This window comes from Balaenoptera physalus, assembly GCF_965194825.1.
Source record: "Balaenoptera physalus genome assembly, chromosome: 13".
Taxonomy (NCBI): Eukaryota; Metazoa; Chordata; class Mammalia; order Artiodactyla; family Balaenopteridae; genus Balaenoptera; species Balaenoptera physalus.
This window is the reverse complement of record NC_138892.1, coordinates 63771315-63791312: the sequence shown is the minus strand read 5'-3', so window position 1 is coordinate 63791312 and position 19998 is coordinate 63771315. Positions and strand designations below refer to the sequence as shown.

Below are 19998 nucleotides of genomic sequence, written 5' to 3'. Positions count from 1 at the left end.
CCCTCCCTGTGGCAAACCTGTTTGTTCTCCTCTATCTATGAGTCTGTATCTTTTGTTTGTTCATTTTGTTTTTATAGATTCCACATATAAGTAAAATCATATAGTATTTGTTTTTCTCTGTCTCACTTACTTCACTTAGCATAATACCCTCTAGATCCATCCATGTTGTTGCAAATGGCAAGATTTCATTCTTTTTTATGGCTAATATTCCAGTGCGTGTGTGTGTGTGTGTCTGTGTGTGTACACATACGTACCTCATCTTCTTTATCCATTCATCTATCGAAGGACACTTAGGTTGCTTCCATATCTTGGCTGTTGTAAATAATGCTGCCATCAACATAGGGGTGCATATTTCTTTTTGAACTAGTGTTTTTGTTCTCTTTGGGTAAATACCCAGAAGTGGAATTGCTGGGCCATATGGTAGTCCTATTTTTAATTTTTTGAGGAACCTCCATACTGCTTTCCATTGTGTTTGTACCAATTTACATTCTCAGCAACAGTGCATGAGGGTTTCCCCTTTCCTTACATCCTTGCCAACACTTGTTATTTGTTGTCTTTTTGATGATAGCCATTCTGACAGATGTGAGGTGATATCTCATTGTGGTTTTGGTTTGCATTTCCCTAATGATTAGTGATATTGAGCATCTTTTCATGTGTCTGTTGGCAATCCTGTATGTCTTTTTGGGAAAAATGTCTATTCTGGTCTTCTGCCTATTTTAAAATTTGGATTGTTTGGGGGTTTTTCGGTATTGAGTTGTATGAGTTCTTACTGTATTTTGGATATTAACTCCTTATTGGATATATCATTTGCAAATATCTTCTCCCATTTAGTAGGTTGCCTTTTGTTTTTTTAGTTAATTTATTTATTTTTGGCTGCACTGGGTCTTCATTGCTGCATGCAGGATTTCTCTAGTTGTGGATAGTGGGGGGCTACTCTTCGTTGTGGTGCGTGGGCTTCTCATTGCAGTGGCTTCTTCTGTTGTGGAGCACAGGCACACGGGCTTCAGTAGTTGTGGCACGCAGGCTTAGTAGTGACTCACAGGCTTTTTTTTTTTTTTTTTAATTTTTTATTTATTTTATTATATTTTTTATTTTTGGCTGTGTTGGGTTTCCGTTGCTGTGTGCGGGCTTTCTCTAGTTGCGGTGAGCCGGGGCTACTCTTCGTTGCGGTGTGCGGGCTTCCCATTGTCGTGGCTTCTCTTGTTGCAGAGCGCGTGGGCTCTACGCGTGCAGGCTTCAGTAGTTGTGGCACGTGGGCTCAGTAGTTGTGGTTTGCGGGCTCTAGAGCTCAGGCTCAGTAGTTGTGGTGCATGGGCTTAGTTGCTCCGTGGCATGTGGGATCTTCCCAGGCCAGGGCTTGAACCCGTGTCCCTTGCATTGGCAGGCGGATTCTTAACCACTGTGCCACCAGGGAAGCCCCGACTCACAGGCTTTAGAGCTCAGGTTCAGTAGTTGTGGTGCACAGGCTTAGTTGCTCCATGGCATGTGGGATCTTCCCAGACCAGGGCTCGAACCCATGTCCCTTGCATTGGCAGGTGGATTCTTAACCACTGTGCACCAGGGAAGTCCGGCCTTTTTGTTTTGATGATATTGTCTTTCGCTGTGCAAAAGTATTTAAGTTTGATGAAGTACCGTTTATTTATTTTTGCTCTTGTTGCCCGTGCCTGAGGAGACAGATCCAAAAAAATATTACTAAGACCAGTGTCAAAGAGTTTACTGCCTCTTTTCCTGTAGGAATTTTATGGTTTCAGATCTTGCACTTAGGTCTAATCTGTTTTTTTATTTTTGTATATAGTGTAAGAAAGTGGTTCACTTGCATTCTTTCATTTTGAAAGCAGATTAAGAATTATGAACAGCTTAGATTTTCTCTTCATCTATCCATTTATTTTGCAGACAGTGTGAAATGAGATATTTTGTTATAATGGAATGACTCTTAGCTTGAGAAAGTATGAGAAAATGTATTTATAAGGAATAGCTAATTTCTTCAGTGGGATGTGAGAGTAGATATAATTTACAAATATCATGCTATAATAAAATTTTACCTATAGTAGACATTAGATACATCACAGTTATTATAATAACTGTGCCTGTAGTGTTAATAATACTCTGGACTTGGCCTATACAACTATTAGATTACAGCCCCAAATTACGGAAAGTAATATGACTGAACCAATAGACCAAAAGGTTCATAATTTTAAGTTAATCAGTATATATGGAGGGATTTAACATGAGAGGTCTCACTTAACAGTCTGTAGTAAGAGATGAATGTTCCACAGAATATAGAGTGAATGTTCTAATCTACAACTGAAGTATAGTACGTAGTAGCAAAAGAGTATTGTAATGTGTTGATGGACTTAGTGAGGTCACTGAAAATGTCTGAATGTTGGAAACCCAAGAGATCTTGAGTATACATGAGCTTTTTCAAAGCAAATATGAGTACACATAGTAGCATTCTCTGTTGATGCAGGAGGTTTTTGTGGTAAAAGGACTAAGAAGAACAATTAAACCTTAGAAGAAAATTTGGTACATTATATCACATACAACTATTTGGAGGAAACATGACCAGCAAGTTTCTATTGTTAAGGGTAATAAGACTCCAACTTTGGTGAATTCGTTAAAAAAAAATACTGAGTTTCAGGGAATTCCCTGGCAGTCCAGTGGTTAGGACTCTGCGCTTCCACTGCAGGGGGCATGGGTTCAATCCCTGGTCGGGGAACTAAGATCCCACATGCTATGCAGTGCAGCCAAAACAAAAAACAAAAAAACCCCAAGTTTGTATCTCAGAATTTTCATACTAAGTGCATTTTTCTAAGTAATGATATAATTTTGAGCACTTTTTTTTGTTTTGGCTGCGCCATGCAGCTTGCAGGATCTTAGTTCCCCCACCAGGGATTGAACCCAGGCCCCGGCAGTGAAAACACCGAGTCCTAACCACTGGACCGCCAGGGAATTCCCTGTTTTTTTCTTGAGAAGCAATTTTGTGGTTTCTTGATATCTCTTCCCATGAAATAATAGAATGTGTGTGATTTTGGTCACAAAATTAATAAATTAGAAACTAATTTGCAATACAACTTTGCTATCATAGAACCTATGATAAATTTTTAAAAATGTTTAGTGTGCTCTTGAAAAGAAGGCATATTCTGTATTTAGATGCAGAGTTCTGTGTATTTATTAGTTCAGCTTTGTTGGTCATGTTGTTAAATCTTCTATGTCTTTATCACTTTTTGTCTCTTTGTTCTATGACTAATTTGAGAGCATTGTATTAATCTTCCATTATAATTGTGGACTGATTTCGCCTAGTGGTCCTTCAGTTTATGCTGTATGATTGAAAGTGTGCTATGAGGCTATGTTATTAAACGAATGCAGATTTTATTTTATGTATTTATTTGTAAAGAGTTCTACTGGGTTTGGTTTTGTTTGTTTTTTGGCTGTGTTGGGTCTTTGTTGCTGCGTGCGGGCTTACTCTAGTCGTGGCGAGCAGGGTCTAGTCTTCCTTGTGGTGTGTGGGCTTCTCATTACGGTGCCTTCTCTTGTTGTGGAGCACAGGCTCTAGGCTCATGGGCTTCAGTAGTTGCAGCACACAGGCTTAGTTGCTCCATGGCATGTGGGATCTTCCCGGACCAGGGCTCAAACCCACGTCCCCTGCATTGGCAGGTGGATTCTTAACCACTGTGCCACCAGGGAGGTCCCTAGATTTTAAAATTGTATATTCCTGGAGAATTGTCCCTTTTGTGTCTTTATTTCTAGAAATGCTTTTTACTTTAGAGTCTAATTTGATACTAATTTGGCTTTAATTTAGTATCTTAATGGCATCTTTTTTTCCTGTGCTTTTATTTTCAAACTTTCTGTGTCCTTAGGTTATGTTTTAGGTGTATCTCTCGTTAACAGTATATAACTAGATTTAAAAAAAAAAAGATCTAGTTTCCTAGACTTTTTTCCCTTGTTTTTAGATATTGTGACTTGTGCTTAGTGCACACACTTGTACATGTCTGTGCTGCCCATGAATTGGTCATAGGATATGCAAATGTTCAGTTGTAGTAGATACTGCCAACAATTTTATAAACTTACACCAGTTTACACCACCACCAGAAGTGTATGAGAGCACTGTTGATACACTTTAAGTACCCAAAATTGGTCTGGTGAGTTTCTTTAAGTTGTAACCATTCTGATGAACGTGTTGCAGTATCTCATCGTGGTTTTTGTTTTGTTGTGTTTGTTTCAAGTATAGTTAACATATAATGTATTAATTTCATGTGTACAATATAATGATTTAATATTTGTGTACATTGGGAAATGATCACCACAGTAAGTCCAGTTAACATCCCTCACCATACATAGTTAGAAAAACTTTTCTCCTTCTGATGAGGACTTTTAAAATGTACGCTGAGCAAGTTTCAAATAGGCAGTACAGTAAATGTTTCTATAAATGGAAGTTTGTGCTTTTTGCTCACCCCCTGCCTTTGGCAGACACCAGTCTCTCTGTGAGCTTGTTGTTGTTGTTTATACCACATATAAATGAGATCATGTGGTGTTTGTCTTTCTGTGTCTGACTTATTTCACTTAGCATAATGCCCTCAAGATCATCCATGTTGTCACAGATGGCAAGATTTTATTCTTTTTTATGGCTGAATAGTATTCCATTGTAGTCTTCTAGACTTTTAACAGAGCTTTGGTCCATGTACAGTTGACATAATTACTGATACATATAAATTTAGACCTACCATCTTATTTTTTACTTTTTGATCCACATGTTCCATGTTTCTTTTTCTCTCCTTTCTTGTCTTCTTTTGAGTTATTTCTTCTCATTCCATCCTGCCATCACTTGTATCAATTTGGACTGTACATAAACTCAGCTACTACTTTTAGTGATTATTCTAATTATAGCATGCCTACTTAGTAAAGTCCAAAGTTAATCAATACCTTTCCTCTCAGACATTCCAGTAACTTTAAAACATTTATTTCCCATTTATCCTCTAACTTGTCACTGTTGTTAGGATTTAATTTTATCTTTTTCTCTTTTAATCCCATAAAACCTCATAATTCTTTTATGTATTCATCATTATTTTTTTTTCCCACGTATTTATCATTTCTTTGCTCCTCATTCCTTCTTACATGTCTCAGCTTCCATTTGAGATTACTTTTCTTTTACTTTAAGTATTTGCTTTAGAAAAACCTCAGCACTATAGGCATTTTGGGCTGGATAATTCTTTGTTGTGGTGGACTGTGCATTGTTGGATATTTAGCAGCACCCCTGGCCTCTGCCCACTAGATGTCAGTGCCAACCACCCCACCCCATTGTGACAACCCAAAATGTCCCCAGGTGTTGCCAGATGTCCCTGGGGGGCAAAAATCATTCCTGGTTGAGAACCACTGCTTTCGAATTTACTTTGATGTAGGTCTGCTGCTCTATTTTTGTTTGTTGAAAATACCTATTTCATTTTCATTTTTAAAAGGCATTTTCACTGGGCACAGAATTCTAAGTTATTTTTTAGCACATTTAAAATACTCTGCTGGCTTCTGTCTTCCATCATTGCTTTTGAGAAGTAAGTTTAAAACAGGACTGTTGCTATTTTAAATATAATCTGTTTTTTTTCCTTTGGGTGCTTTTATAGTCTTCTTTTTACCTTTAGTTGTTTTGCAGGTTCCACTGTGTTGTGTTTAGGTGTAGACTTTTTTTTTTGGCTGCATTGGGTCTTCATTGCTGCGCACGAGCTTTCTCTAGTTGCAGCGAGTGGGGGTTGCTCTTCGTTGCAGTGGCTTCTCTTGTGGAGCATGGGCTCTAGGCATGTGGGCTTCAGTAGTTATGGCACTCGGGCTCAGTAGTTGTGGCACACAGGCTCTAGAGCACAGGCTCTGTAGTTGTGGCGCACAGGCTTAATTGATCCGCGGCATGTGGGATCTTCCTGGACCAGGGGTCGAACCCGTGTCTTCTGCATTGGCAGGTGGATTCTTAACCACTGCGCCACCAGGGAAGTCCCAAGGTGTAGAATTCTTTTTATTTATTCCACATGGGAGTTACTAGGGTTCCTGAATGTATGGATTGGTATCGGTCATGAGTTTTATAACACTTTCAGGCATTATCTCTTCACATTTTGCCTCTATCCTACTCTTTGTTCTTCTCACTCTATTCTCTGTATCTCTTAACCTCTCATACATTTTCCATCTGTTTGTCTCTCTGTATTGCAGTTCAGATAATTTCTTCTTACCTGTCATCCAGCTCACTAAGTTTCCCTTTAGCTTTGTTTGGTGTATCTGAACAATGACTTTTTTTTTTTTTTTTTTTTTTTGGCTGTGTTGGGTCTTCGTTGCTGCACACGGGCTTTCTCTAGTTGTGGCAAGCAGGGGCTGCTCTTCGTTGCGGTGCACAGGCTTCTCATTGCAGTGGCTTCTCGTTGCAGAGCATGGGCTCTAGGCACATGGGCTTTGGTAGTTATGGCTCACGGGCTGTAGAGCGCCGGCTCAGTAGTTGGGGCGCACGGTCTTAGTTGCTCCATGGCATGTGGGATCTTCCCAGACCAGGGCTCGAACCCGTGTCCCCTGCATTGGCAGGTGGATTCTTAACCACTGCGCCACCAGGGAAGCCCATGCCACCAGGGAAGCCCTGAACAATGATTTTTAAAATTTCAAGTATTTTTTCTTTATTTTTAGAAAATCTGGTTCTTTTTCAAATCGACTGTAGTTTTCTATTTACTGAAGATATTTTCAAGCTTGTCTTGAAACATAATCTACTGTTTCTTTAAACATAGTAAGCATAATTGCTTTATAATGTCTGATAATGTCAATATCTAAAAATCACTTGGGTCTGATTGTGCTGTCTGCTGTTTTTGCATCTTGCTCCTGGTGCCTTGTGGTTATTTTTTATTCTTTACTGTCCATTAATCTTGACAAACTGTGGGAATTTTTTGTGGCCAAGGATGAGTGTGCCTTTCTCCAGAAAGAATTTACTATTGCCAGGTGCCTGGGGAACCACCTTCAAGGTTTGAGGCTCTTTTTGTCTTTTTGTACCACCTAGGTGTTGTTAATTGGGCTCTAGTCTGCTGGAGAGGTAGTTACATCTTCTTCAGCCCTTCCGTCCTCCGTACCTAGGCAACTTTCCTTCTGTTACCTTACCCTGATGATGTGGCCCTTTGCAAATCCCAGCTTAATAGGAGGTCCCCTATCTTTACCTGGAGGAAAACCTGGCCTCTTATTCCCCCCTCTCCTTTGAGAGCAGTTCAAATCTACCTTGACAGGTGATTTTGTTTACTCTTTTATTAATTCTCACTGTACTTCAGATTTTGGCTTGGTGATTTAGAATCTATAGAGTCTTTAGAATATAAGAAGCAGAGGACAGAGAAGTGTCAAGAAATATGAAGCATCTAAGATTTTACCCTGTTCTTAAGTTAAAAATATGATATTTAGTAACAACATTGTTTTCATTATATTTATTTTTATAGTTACCATATACTTACAGCAAGTGATACTAGTTTCTATTTATCATAGTGAAATAAGGTTTTCTTTTTAAGTATATTTGAGTTTACAAAAGCAGATATATACTTTAAAGAAAAATAAGAAGTAAATAATAGTATAGGAGATACATTTTCCTGAAAGCACGCTGTTGAGTATGAATTCTTTACTTTGGTCAGTTTACCATGTATAAATCCTCTCTGTCCAAGGATCATTTGAATCTTTTGAGACCTAGGAAGTAGTGACATTTCGGGGCAAGTACAGCATAGGCTTAACTATGGGGGAAAAAAATTAAAACCACAAAATTACAGTTAAATTATCTTTACATTAAATAATAAGCTAAAAGATGTACAGCTCTGGTTCATTTTATTTTTCATTTGTATTTTGAAATAACGGCTCCAGTCCATTGATAACTGTGCAGGATACCCGGGGCTTAAGGGTTTGCCATAGTTGATACTGAAGTAAGTAAAAAATCATTATTCCAAATGTCAAAACAGTCTGTTCTTCCTTTTTCCTTGAAATGAAAAGGCAAAACAAATAAACTTGTTGTGTGGGAAGCAAATTGAGAACATACAGAGTGTGAGAGGTTTTAAAAGTCAGTGGTACCAGGAGGGATAAGATGTCTTGGAAAGAGCACTGGGCTCTGGAGCGACACAGGACCAGCCGCTGTTGTGTTCAGTATTGTACTTTTCAAAATACTTAATACAGAAAATTTCAAACATATTCAGAAGAAGAGATTATTAGGTTAAGCCATCATGGTTCCCATCACCCTGCTTCAGAATTATTAACTCACGGCTCCTTGTCCCCCCTAACCCACCACTAACTGGATTATATTGAAGCAAATTCTAGGTATCATTTCAGCCTTCAGTATTTCAGTATGTATCTCTAAAATATAAGAACTCCTTTAAAGAACATAACTACAATACTATTATCACACCTAAAAAAATTATTCCTTAATATTATCAAATGACCTTCAGTGTTTAAATTTTCTAAATTGTTATTTATTGTGTGTGTGTACACAATTTTGTTTTTTTTTAGTTTTTTTATTTTTTTAATGTTATTATGATTTTATTTATTTATTTTTTAACACCTGTATTGAAGTATAATTGCTTTACAATGCTGCATTTGTTTCTGCTTTTTTTAAATTTATTTATTTATTTTTTTCACACACACACACACACACACACACACACACACACACTGTATTTTATTTTTACAAGAGATAAATAGACTGACACCAAGCATTGTAAATGGATGACCACAACAAAAGCAACAATGATTGCAATTACCAAACACGAAGCACACTCATACTATGTCATAATATTGACATTCAGTCCAGTAATCCTCCACTGTAACAGCTCCTTTACTTTGCAGTGAAAATTGATTTGTATATTCTTTGCCTCTGAGTCCTTGTGGGATTTTTTTTTTTAATTCAAACAAAGTCACAAAAATTATAATCATCCTCATCAGTTCACTCAGTCCCATGTAATTAATTTTTTTTTTTTTTTTTTAGAATTTTGTCTTGTTGTCTTTTTTTTTTTTTTCCACACACACACACTGTATTTTATTTTTACAAGAGATAAATAGACTGCCACCAAGCATTGTACATGGATGACCACAACAAAAGCAACAATGATTGCAATTACCAAACATGAAACACACTCGTACTATGTCATAATATTGACATTCAGTCCAGTAATCCTCCACTGTAACAGCTCCTTTACTTTGCAGTGAAAATTGATTTGTATATTCTTTGCCTCTGAGTCCTTGTGGGATTTTTTTTTTTTTTTTTTAATTCAGACAGAAAGTCACAAAAATTATACTCATCCTCATCAGTTCACTCAGTCCCATGTAATTCATTTTTTTTTCATCTTGATATTTTGTTAGCACTTTTATGAGTTCATAAGTTTTTCATTAGAGTTCTGAAAATGCTTATTCATTCAGTTCAGCAGTACAGTCAGTTACCTGAAACCTGTACTTGTCAGAGTCTTTTCCATGAATTCCTTGAAGATGAAACCCTTTTATAGGAACATATTTGCAAAAGCATCAGAGTACACCCAGAACTGTCTGTAAATGACAAAAGACTTAAAAATGACCACGGTTAAAGATTTGATGAAAGTTCATAATAATGCAGTTGACAAGGAAATTTAGTTATTTCTGAGATACACATTTTAAAGTAATAACTAGAATTATGACTTATAACATTATACCAGAACATATAAGATTTTTAGAAATTTCACGTAATGTCTGAAACATTTATATTAACATATTTCCATACAAATAACCCAATGAAAGTTTAGTATTAGTTGTTTTGTTTGTTTCTTTGTTTATACTGCAGGTTCTTATTAGTCATCAATTTTATACACACATCAGTGTATACATGTCAATCCCAATCGCCCAATTCAGCACACCACCATCCCCACCCCACCGCAGTTTTCCCCCCTTGGTGTCCATATGTCTCTTCTCTACATCTGTGTCTCAACTTCTGCCCTGCAAACCAGCTCATCTGTACCATTTTTCTAGGTTCCACATACATGCGTTAATATACGATATTTGTTTTTCTCTTTCTGACTTACTTCACTCTGTATGACAGTCTCTAGATCCATCCACGTCTCAGCAAATGCCTCAATTTCATTCCTTTTTATGGCTGAGTAATATTCCATTGTATATATGTACCACATCTTCTTTATCCATTCGTCTGTCAATGGGCATTTAGGTTGCTTCCATGACCTGGCTATTGTAAATAGTGCTGCAATGAACATTGGGGTGCATGTGTCTTTTTGAATTATGGTTTTCTCTGGGTATACGCCCAGTAGTGGGATTGCTGGATCATATGGTAATTCTATTTTTAGTTTTTTAAGGAGCCTCCATACTGTTCTCCATAGTGGCTGTATCAATTTACATTCCCACCAACAGTGCAAGAGGGTTCCCTTTTCTCCACACCCTCTCCAGCATTTGTTGTTTGTAGATGATGCCCATTCTAACTGGTGTGAGGTGATACCTCATTGTAGTTTTGATTTGCATTTCTCTAATAATTAGTGATGTTGCGCATCTTTTCATGTGCTTCTTGGCCATCTGTATGTCTTCTTTGGAGAAATGTCTATTTAGGTCTTCTGCCCATTTTTGGATTGGGTTGTTTGTTTCTTAAATATTGAGCTGAATAAGCTGTTTATATATTTTGGAGATTAATCCTTTGTCCGTTGATTCGTTTGCAAATATTTTCTCCCATTCTGAGGGTTGTATTTTCATCTTGTTTATGGTTTCCTTTGGTGTGGAAAAGCTTTGACGTTTCATTAGGTCCCATTTGCTTATTTTTGTTTTTATTTCTATTACTCTAGGAGGTGGATCAAAAAAGATCCTGCTGTGATTAATGTCAAAGAGTGTTCTTCCTATGTTTTCCTCTAAGAGTTTTACAGTGTCCGGTCTTACATTTAGGTCTTGAATCCATTTTGAGTTTATTTTTGTGTATGGTGTTAGGGAGCATTCTAATTTCATTCTTTTACATGTAGCTGTCCAGTTTTCCCAGCACCACTTATTGAAGAGACTGTCTTTTCTCCATTGTATATCTTTCCCTCCTTTGTCATAGATTAGTTGACCATAGGTGCGTGGGTTTATCTCTGGACTTTCTATCTTGTTCCATTGATCTATGTTTCTGTTTTTGTGCCAGTACCATATTGTCTTGATTACTGTAGCTTTGTAGTATAGTCTGAAGTCAGGGAGTCTGATTCCTCCAGCTTCATTTTTTTCCCTCAGGACTGATTTGGCTATTCGGGGTCTTTTGTGTCTCCATACAAATTTTAAGACGATTTGTTCTAGTTCGGTAAAAAATGCCATTGGTAATTTGATAGGGATGGCATTGAATCTGCAGATTGCTTTGGGTACTATAGTCATTTTCACAATATTGATTCTTCCAATCCAAGAACATGGTATATCTCTCCACCTGTTGGTATCATCTTTAATTTCTTTCATCAGTGTCTTATAGTTTTCTGCATACAGGTCTTTTGTCTCCCTAGGTAGGTTTATTCCTAGATATTTTATTCTTTTTGTTGCAATGGTAAATGGGAGTGTTTCCTTAATTTCTCTTTCAGATTTTTCATCATTCGTGTATAGGAGTGCAAGAGATTTCTGTGCATTAATTTTGTATCCTGCAACTTTACCAAATTCATTGATTAGCTCTAGTAGTTCTCTGGTGGCATCTTTAGGATTCTCTATGTATAATATCATGTCATCTGCAAACAGTGACAGTTTTACTTCTTCTTTTCCGATTTGGATTCCTTTTATTTCTTTTTCTTCTCTGAGTGCCATGGCTAGGACTTCCAAAACTATGTTGAATAATAGTGGTGAGAGTGGACATCCTTGTCTCGTTCCTGATCTTAGAGGAAATGCTTCCAGTTTTTCACCATTGAGAATGATGTTTGCTGTGGGTTTGTCGTATATGGCCTTTATTATGTTGAGGTAGGTTCCCTCTATGCCCACTTTCTGGAGAGCTCTTATCATAAATGGGTGTTGAATTTTGTCAAAAGCTTTTTCTGCATCTATTTATATGATCATATGGTTTTTATTCTTCAATTTGTTAATATAGTGTACCACATTAATTGATTTGCGTATATTGAAGAATCCTTGCATCCCTGGGATAAATCCCACTTGATCGTGGTGTATGATCCTTTTAATGTGTTGTTGGATTCTGTTTGCTAGTATTTTGTTGAGGATTTTTGCATCTATATTCGTCAGTGATATTGGTCTGTAATTTTCTTTTTTTGTAGTATCTTTGTCTGGTTTTGGTATCAGGGTGATGGTGGCCTCATAGAACGAGTTTGGGAGTGTTCCTTCCTCTGCAATTTTTTGGAAGAGTTTCAGAAGGATGGCTGTTAGCTCGTCTCTAAATGTTTGATAGAATTCACCTGTGAAGCCATCTGGTCCTGGACTTTTGTTTGTTGGAAGATTTTTTATCACAGTTTCAATTTCATTACTTGTGATTGGTCTGTTCATATTTTCTGCTTCTTCCTGGTTCAGTCTTGGAAGGTTATACCTTTCTAAGAATTTGTCCATTTCTTCCAGGTTGTCCATTTTATTGGCATAGAGTTGCTTGTAGTAGTCCCTTAGGATGCTTTGTATTTCTGTGGTGTCTGTTGTAACTTCTCCTTTTTCGTTTCTAATTTTATTGATTTGAGTCCTCTCCCTCTTCTTCTTGATGAGTCTGGCTAATGGCTTATCAATTTTGTTTATCTTCTCAAAGGACCAGCTTTTAGATTTATTGATCTTTGCTATTGTTTTCTTTGTTTCTATTTCATTTATTCCTGCTCTGATCTTTATGATTTCTTTCCTTCTGCTAACATTGGGTTTTGTTCATTCTTCTTTCTCTAGTTCCTTTAGGTGTAAGGTTAGATTGTTTACTTGAGATTTTTCTTGTTTCTTTAGGTAGGCTTGTATAGCTATAAACTTCCCTCTTAGAACTGCTTTTGCTGCATCCCATAGGTTTTGGATTGTCGTGTTTTCATTGTCATTTGTCTCTAGGTATTTTTTGATTTCCTCTTTGATTTCTTCAGTGATCTCTTGGTTATTTAGTAATGTATTGTGTAGCCTCCATGTGTTTGTGTTTTTTACGTTTTTTTCCCTGTAATTCATTTCTAATCTCATAGTGTTGTGGTCAGAAAAGATGCTTGATATGATTTCAATTTTCTTAAATTTACTGAAGCTTGATTTGTGACCCAAGATGTGATCTATCCTGGAGACTGTTCCGTGCGCACTTGAGAAGAACGTGTAATCTGCTGTTTTTGGATGGAATGTCCTATAATATCAATTAAATCTATTTGGTCCATTGTGTCATTTAAAGCTTCTGTTTCCTTATTTATTTTCATTTTGGATGATCTGTCCATTGGCGTAAGTGAGGTGTTAAAGACCCCCACTATTATTGTGTTACTGTCAATTTCCTCTTTTATAGCTGTTAGCAGTTGCCTTATGTATTGAGGTGCTCCTATGTTGGATGCATATATATTTATAATTGTTATATCTTCTTCTTGGATTGATCCCTTGATCATTATGTAGTGTCCTTCCTTGTCTCTTGTAACATTCTTTATTTTAAAGTCTATTTTATCTGATATGAGTATAGCTGCTCCAGCTTTCTTTTGATTTCCATTTGCATGGAATATCTTTTTCCATCCCCTCACTTTCAGTCTGTATGTGTCCCTAGGTTTGAAGTGGGTCTCTTATAGACAGCATATATATGGGTCTTGTTTTTGTATCCATTCAGCAAGCCTGTGTCTATTGGTTGGAGCATTTAATCCATTCACGTTTAAGGTAATTATCGATATGTATGTTCCTATGACCATTTTCTTAATTGTTTTGGGTTTGTTTTTGTAGGTCGTTTTCTTCTCTTGTGTTTCCCACTTAGAGAAGTTCCTGTAGCATTTGTTGTAGAGCTGGTTTGGTGGTCCTGAATTCTCTTAGCTTTTGCTTGTCTGTAAAGCTTTTGATTTCTCCATCGAATCTGAATGAGGTCCTTGCTGGGTAGAGTAATCTTGGTTGTAGGTTCTTCCCTTTCATCACTTTAAGTATATCATGCCACTCCCTTCTGGTTTGTAGAGTTTCTGCTGAGAAATCAGCTGTTAACCTTATGGGAGTTCCCTTGTATGTTATTTGTCATTTTTCCCTTGCTGCTTTCAATAATTTTTCTTTATCTTTAATTTTTGCCAATTTGATGACTATGTGTCTTGGTGTGTTTCTCCTTGGGTTTATCCTGTATGGGACTCACTGTGCTTCCTGGACTTGGGTGGCTATTTCCTTTCCCATGTTAGGGAATTTTTCGACTATAATCTCTTCAAATATTTTCTCTGGTCCTTTCTCTCTCTCTTCTCCTTCTGGGACCCCTATAATGCGAATGTTGTTGCGTTTAATGTTGTCCCAGAGGTCTCTTAGGCTGTCTTCATTTCTTTTCATTCTTTTTTCTTCAGTCTGTTCCGCAGCAGTGAATTCCACCATTCTGTCTTCCAGGTCACTTATCCGTTCTTCTGCCTCAGTTATTCTGCTATTGATTCCTTCTAGTGTAGTTTTCATTTCAGTTATTGTATTGTTCATCTCTGTTTGTTTGTTCTTTAATTCTTCTAGGTCTTTCTTAAACATTTCTTGCATCTTCTCGATCTTTGCCTCCATTCTTATTCCGAGGTCCTGGATCATCTTCACTATCATTATTCTGAATTCTTTTTCTGGAAGGTTGCCTATCTCCACTTCATTTAGTTGTTTTTCTGGGGTTTTATCTTGTTCCTTCATCTGGTATATAGCCCTCTGCCTTTTCATCTTGTCTTTCTGTGCATGTGGTTTTTGTTCCACAGGCTGCAGGATTATAGTTTTTCTTGCTTTTGCTGTCTGCCCTCTGGTGGTTGAGGCTATCTAAGAGGCTTGATGGGATGATCTGGTGGTGGGTAGAGCTGACTGTTGCTGTGGCGGTCAGAGCTCAGTAAAACTTTAATCCACTTGACTGTTGATGGGTGGGGCTGGGTTCCCTCCCTGTTGGTTGTTTTGCCTGAGGCAACCCAACACTGGAGCCTACCTGGGCTCTTTGGTGGGGCTAATAACAGACTCTGGGAGGGCTCACGCCAAGGAGTACTTCCGAGAACTTCTGCTGCCAGTGTCCTTGTCCCCACGGTGAAACAGAGCCACCCCCCGCCTCTGCAGGAGACCTTCCAACACTAGCAGGTAGGTCTGGTTCAGTCTCCCCTGGGGTCACTGCTCCTTCCCCTGGGTCCCGATGCACACGCTATTTTGTGTGTGCCCTCCAAGAGTGGGGTCTCTGTTTCCCCCAGTCCTGTTGAAGTCCTGCAGTCAATTCCTACTAGGCTTCAAAGTCTGATTCTCTATGAATTCCTCCTCCCGTTGCCGGACTCCCAGGTTGGGAAGCCTGACGTGGGGCTCAGAACCTTCACTCCAGAGGGTGGACTTCTGTGGTGTAAGTGTTTGCCAGTCTGTGAGTCCCCCACCCACCAGTTATGGGATTTGATTTTACTCTGATTGCGCCCCTCCTACCATCTCACTGTGGCTTCTCCTTTGTCTTTGGATGTGGGGTATCTTTTTTGGTGAGTTCCAGTGTTTTCCTATCCATGATTGTCCAGCAGCTAGCTAGTTGTGATTCTGGTGTTCTCGCAAGAGAGAGTGAGAGCACGTCCTTCTCTCGTTTCTGCTTTATATCCACAATTTTTTTAACACCCCTTTTGTTTTTAACTTATTTTTTAATCTTCACTGTAACTCTGAAAAATATATTATTAGTTCTATTTACAAAGGAGGAAACTGAGGTCCTGGGAAGTTAAGTAATTTGTTTAGTCACAGGGCAGCAAATGATTGCCTTAAGCTAAAAATCAGCCCAAGCCTGTCTGACTCCAAAATCTGTGTGCCTTTCTGGAGTTAGAAGACTTTGGATTCAAACTCTGTTAAATAGAGGTTTCTTTTCCCATGCCACTCTACTAACTCCCCACCCTCCCTCACCCAAGTGTTTATGGTCCAGGGAGCCCCTAATTAGGGAGCTAAAGAGAATGCTAATTTTTGCCCAGTCACTTGAATAAGAGTGAGCTCAGCTACCCTGTGGAGTGAGAGGCAATCAGGGGGCCTTAGTCCTACAGCTCCCAATTTAATCAGAGCAGCTCCAGAAAAAATCCTTTTCTACTTCTTCTAACATCTCCTAAGAGGGGTTCTGAGGTTGGTGCCATAGTGTAGTAGCACGTTCTACAGCTCTAAGATCTCGAACTGCGCTGTTCAGTATGGCAGCCACAAGTGGATATTTCAATTTTAATTTGAATTACTTACAGTTAAACAAAATTAAAAATCAGTCTTTCAGTCATACTAGCCACATTTCAAATGCTTGATACTGACTACTATATTGGATAGTGCAGATTTAGAACATTTCTATCATTGCAGAAGGCTCAGACAGCACTGAAAAGTAACAGGTGGAGGCAATCATCTGTGTTTCAACCGCAGATTAAAATTGGGGGGCGGGGAACAGCAGGTCCCTCTTTTTCTTCTTTGAGAAAGATCTCAGGATTTAGATGATCACATTTGAGAGTGGCAGTGGGAAGAAACCAGGCTTTGGGACCCTGAGTGATGAGCATTTTGTGAGGTTAGAACAGTGATAATAAGGGGAAGTGATGACTACTAGCTAAAACAAAATCTGGTGCCGTTTTTCCTTTTCTGCCTGCCAGATCCTCAGTCTGCACAAAATCACAAGGACTGCCAAGAACTCTGGAGGAATGATTGCTTTTATCCTTTTAGAATGTAAATTAACCCCCTCACAAGCTCTCCTCATTATTTGAGTGATTGGCTTTAGTTAGGGTCTGAAAAGTAAAGGGACCTCTGAGTGTAATGATGACTCTAGAGCTGGACTCTTCAGATTCATGAATCCTGTTTATTTTTACTCACTAATTTCTGTATCCCCATATTGGGATACTGTCAGTGAGAAACAGAGCCAGACACCTGTTAAAGGCAGCAAGATAGATTTCATTCAGACTAGTGCAGTAGGGAAGAGAGACTCCAGCATAAATTGAGCTCAACTCTGCTGAAACAAAAGGTGGGTCCCTTTTAAAATGCTGGAGTGTGCTAAAGGAAAAGTACTGAAGATGTTAGGTGGAGAGGTTGGTCACTGTGATTCAGCCATTTGTGTCCACTTGCTAATTGGTGCTTATCAGATTTAGGCTCCCATCCTCCAACAGAGACTGGTGGACAAAGGCCCTATCCTCTTGATGATTACATTTCAAAGGGATGACTCCCAGGTCCTTGAGAAAGACATTTCTGGGTTGTACAAGATTTGTTTATCTCAAGGGTCAGAGATTGACAACTGCAAGTTTTCTAAAGTAAGTGCTCTAAGAAAAGTGAGGTCAAAGGCCTATAGTCAGGTTTTGGCTAGAACAAACAGTTAATTATTTTGGCAGCATTGAGCTTTCTCTAGGAGGCATTTTAAGGAGGCTGGGTCATCCTAGGGACTCAACCTTGAACTGATAGACGCTGTGGTAGAGTTTGGTCATGTCTCAGTGTGTGTGAGGGAGGTTGAATGGAGTTGTTTGTGCTGAAAGTCTGCAGTTTTCAGTACCTGGATAAAGGTTGGTTTGTTTTGTTATTAGTTTTGTTTTGTTTTTTTAAATTGAAGTATAGTTGATTTACAGTGTTGTGTTAATTACTGCTGTACAGCCAAGTGATTCAGTTACACATATATATACATTCTTTTTTTATATATATTCTTTTCCATTATGGTTTAGTATAGGATATTGAATATAGTTCTCTGTGCTGTACTGTGGTACCTTGTTGTTTATCCATTCTATATAGAAAAGCTTATATCTGCTAACCACAACCTCCCACTCCATCCCTCCCCCAAACCCCTCCCCTTGGCAGCCACCAGTCTGTTCTCTCTGTTTGCGATTCTGTTTCTGTTTCATAGGTTCATTTGTGTCATAGTTCCACATATAAGCGACATCATATGGTATTTGTCTTTCTCTTTCTGATTTACTTCACTTAGTATGATAATCCATTTGCATCCATGTTGCTGCAAATGGCATTATTTTGTTCTTTTTTATGGCTGAGTAGTATTCCATTGTCTGTATGTACCACATCTTTACCCATTCATCTGTCAATGGACATTTAGGTTCTTTCCATGTCTTGGCTATTGTGAATAGTGCTGCTATGAACATAGGGGTGCACGTATCTTTTTGAATTAAAGTTTTGTCTGGATATATACCCAAGAGTGGGATTGTAGAACTATATGCTAAGTCTATTTTTTAGTTTTGAGGAACCTCCATATTGTTTTCCACAGTGGCTGCACCAACTTACATTCCCATCAACAGTGTAGGGAGGGTTCCCTTTTCTCCACACCCTCTCCAGCATTTGTTATTTGTAGACTTTTAAATGACGGCCATTCTGACTGGTGTGAGCTGCTACCTCATTGTAGGTTTTTTTTGGCCGCACCATGTGGCATGTGGGATCTTAGTTCCCCAGCCAGGGATCAAACCCATGTCCCCTGCAGTGGAAGCACAGAGTCCTAACCACTGGGCGGCCAGGGAATTCCCCTTCATTGTAGTTTTGATTTGCATGTCTCTAATACTTACCGATGTTGAGCATCTTTTCATGTGCCTATTGGCCATCTGTGTTTCTTCTTTGGAGAAATGTGTATTTAGGTCTTCTGTCCATTTTCGATTACGTTGTTTTTTTTTTGTTCTTCAGTTGTATGAGCTGTTTATATATTTTGGAAAGTAAACCTTTGTCAGTCACATCATTTGCAAATAGTCCTTTCGTTTTGTTTATGGTTTCCTTTGCTGTGCAAAAGCTTGTAAGTTTGATTAGGTCCCATTTGTTTATTTTTGTTTTTATTTTTATTGCCTTGGGAGACTGACCTAAGAAAACTGGTACAGTTTATATCAGAGAATGTTTTGCCTATGTTCTCATGGAGTTTTACCGTGTCATGTGTTATGTTTAAGTCTTTAAGCCATCTTGAGTTTATTTTTGTGTATGGTGAGAGGGTGTGTTCTAACTTCATTGATTTATATGTGGCTGTCCAGCCTTCCTAGCACTACTTGCTGAAGAGACTGTCTTCCCCCTTGTATATTCTTGCCTCCTTTGTCAAAGATTTTTCTTTTTAATACTTATTTATTTATTTGGCTGCGCCAGGTCTTTTTTTTTTTTAATACATTTATTTATTTATTTATGGCTGCGTTGGGCCTTCGTTGCTGCGTGTAGGCTTCCTCTAGTTGCAGCGAGCAGGGGCTACTCTTCGTTGAGGTGCATGGGCTTCTCATTGTGGTGGCTTCTCTTGTTGCACAGCACAGGCTCTAGGCGCGTGGGCTTCAGTAGTTGTGGCTCATGGGCTTAGTTGCTCCACGGCATGTGGGATCTTCCCAGACCAGGGCTCAAACCCATGTCCCCTGCATTGGCAGGAGGATTCTTAACCACTGTGCCACCAGGAAAGTCCTGCGCCAGGTCTTAGTTGCGGGGGATCTTTGTTGCCACATGCAGGATCTTTAGTTGCCGTATGCGGTATCTAGTTCCCTGACCAGGGATCGAACCCAGGCCTCCTGCTTTGGGAGCATGGAGTCTTAACCACTGGACCACCAGGGAAGTCCCTTTTGTCAAAGATTAATTGATCATAGGTGTGTGGGTTTATTTCTGGGCTCTCTGTTCTGTTCCATTGATCCATATGGCTGACTTTGTGCCAATACCACACTCTTGATTACTGTAGCTTTGTAGTATTGTCTGAAGCCTGGGAGGGTTATGCCTCCTGCTTTGTTCTTTTTCTTCAGGATTGCTTTGGCAATTCTGGGTCTTTTATGGTTCCATATGAATTTTAGGATTATTTGTTCTAGTTCTGTGAAAAATGTCATGGGTAATTTGATAGGGGTCGCATTAAATTAGATTGCTTTTGGTCGTATGGCCATTTTAACAAATTAATTCTTCCAATCCAAGAGCATGGGATATCTTTCCATTTCTTTGAATCATCTTCAGTTTCCTTTACTAATGTTTTATAGTTCTCGGCATATAAGTCTTTCACCTCCTTGGTCAGGTTTATTCCTAAGAATTTTATTTTGG

General features: G+C 38.6%; 1 protein-coding gene across 11 annotated transcripts in view; it reads left to right on the top strand.

Moving 5' to 3' along the window:
• The window catches only part of ATF1 (activating transcription factor 1), a 61739-nt gene that overhangs the window by 19050 nt on the left and 22691 nt on the right, over positions 1–19998 (top strand). Inside the window, exon 1 of one of the 11 annotated variants that reach the window (XM_082421471.1) lies at positions 14880–15138. The exons of the other annotated variants lie outside the window; for them this stretch is intronic. The gene's annotated coding sequence lies outside the window, so the exon portion shown is untranslated. Of the gene's footprint in view, positions 1–14879; positions 15139–19998 lie in introns of those variants that run through there. 11 annotated transcript variants of the gene reach the window in all.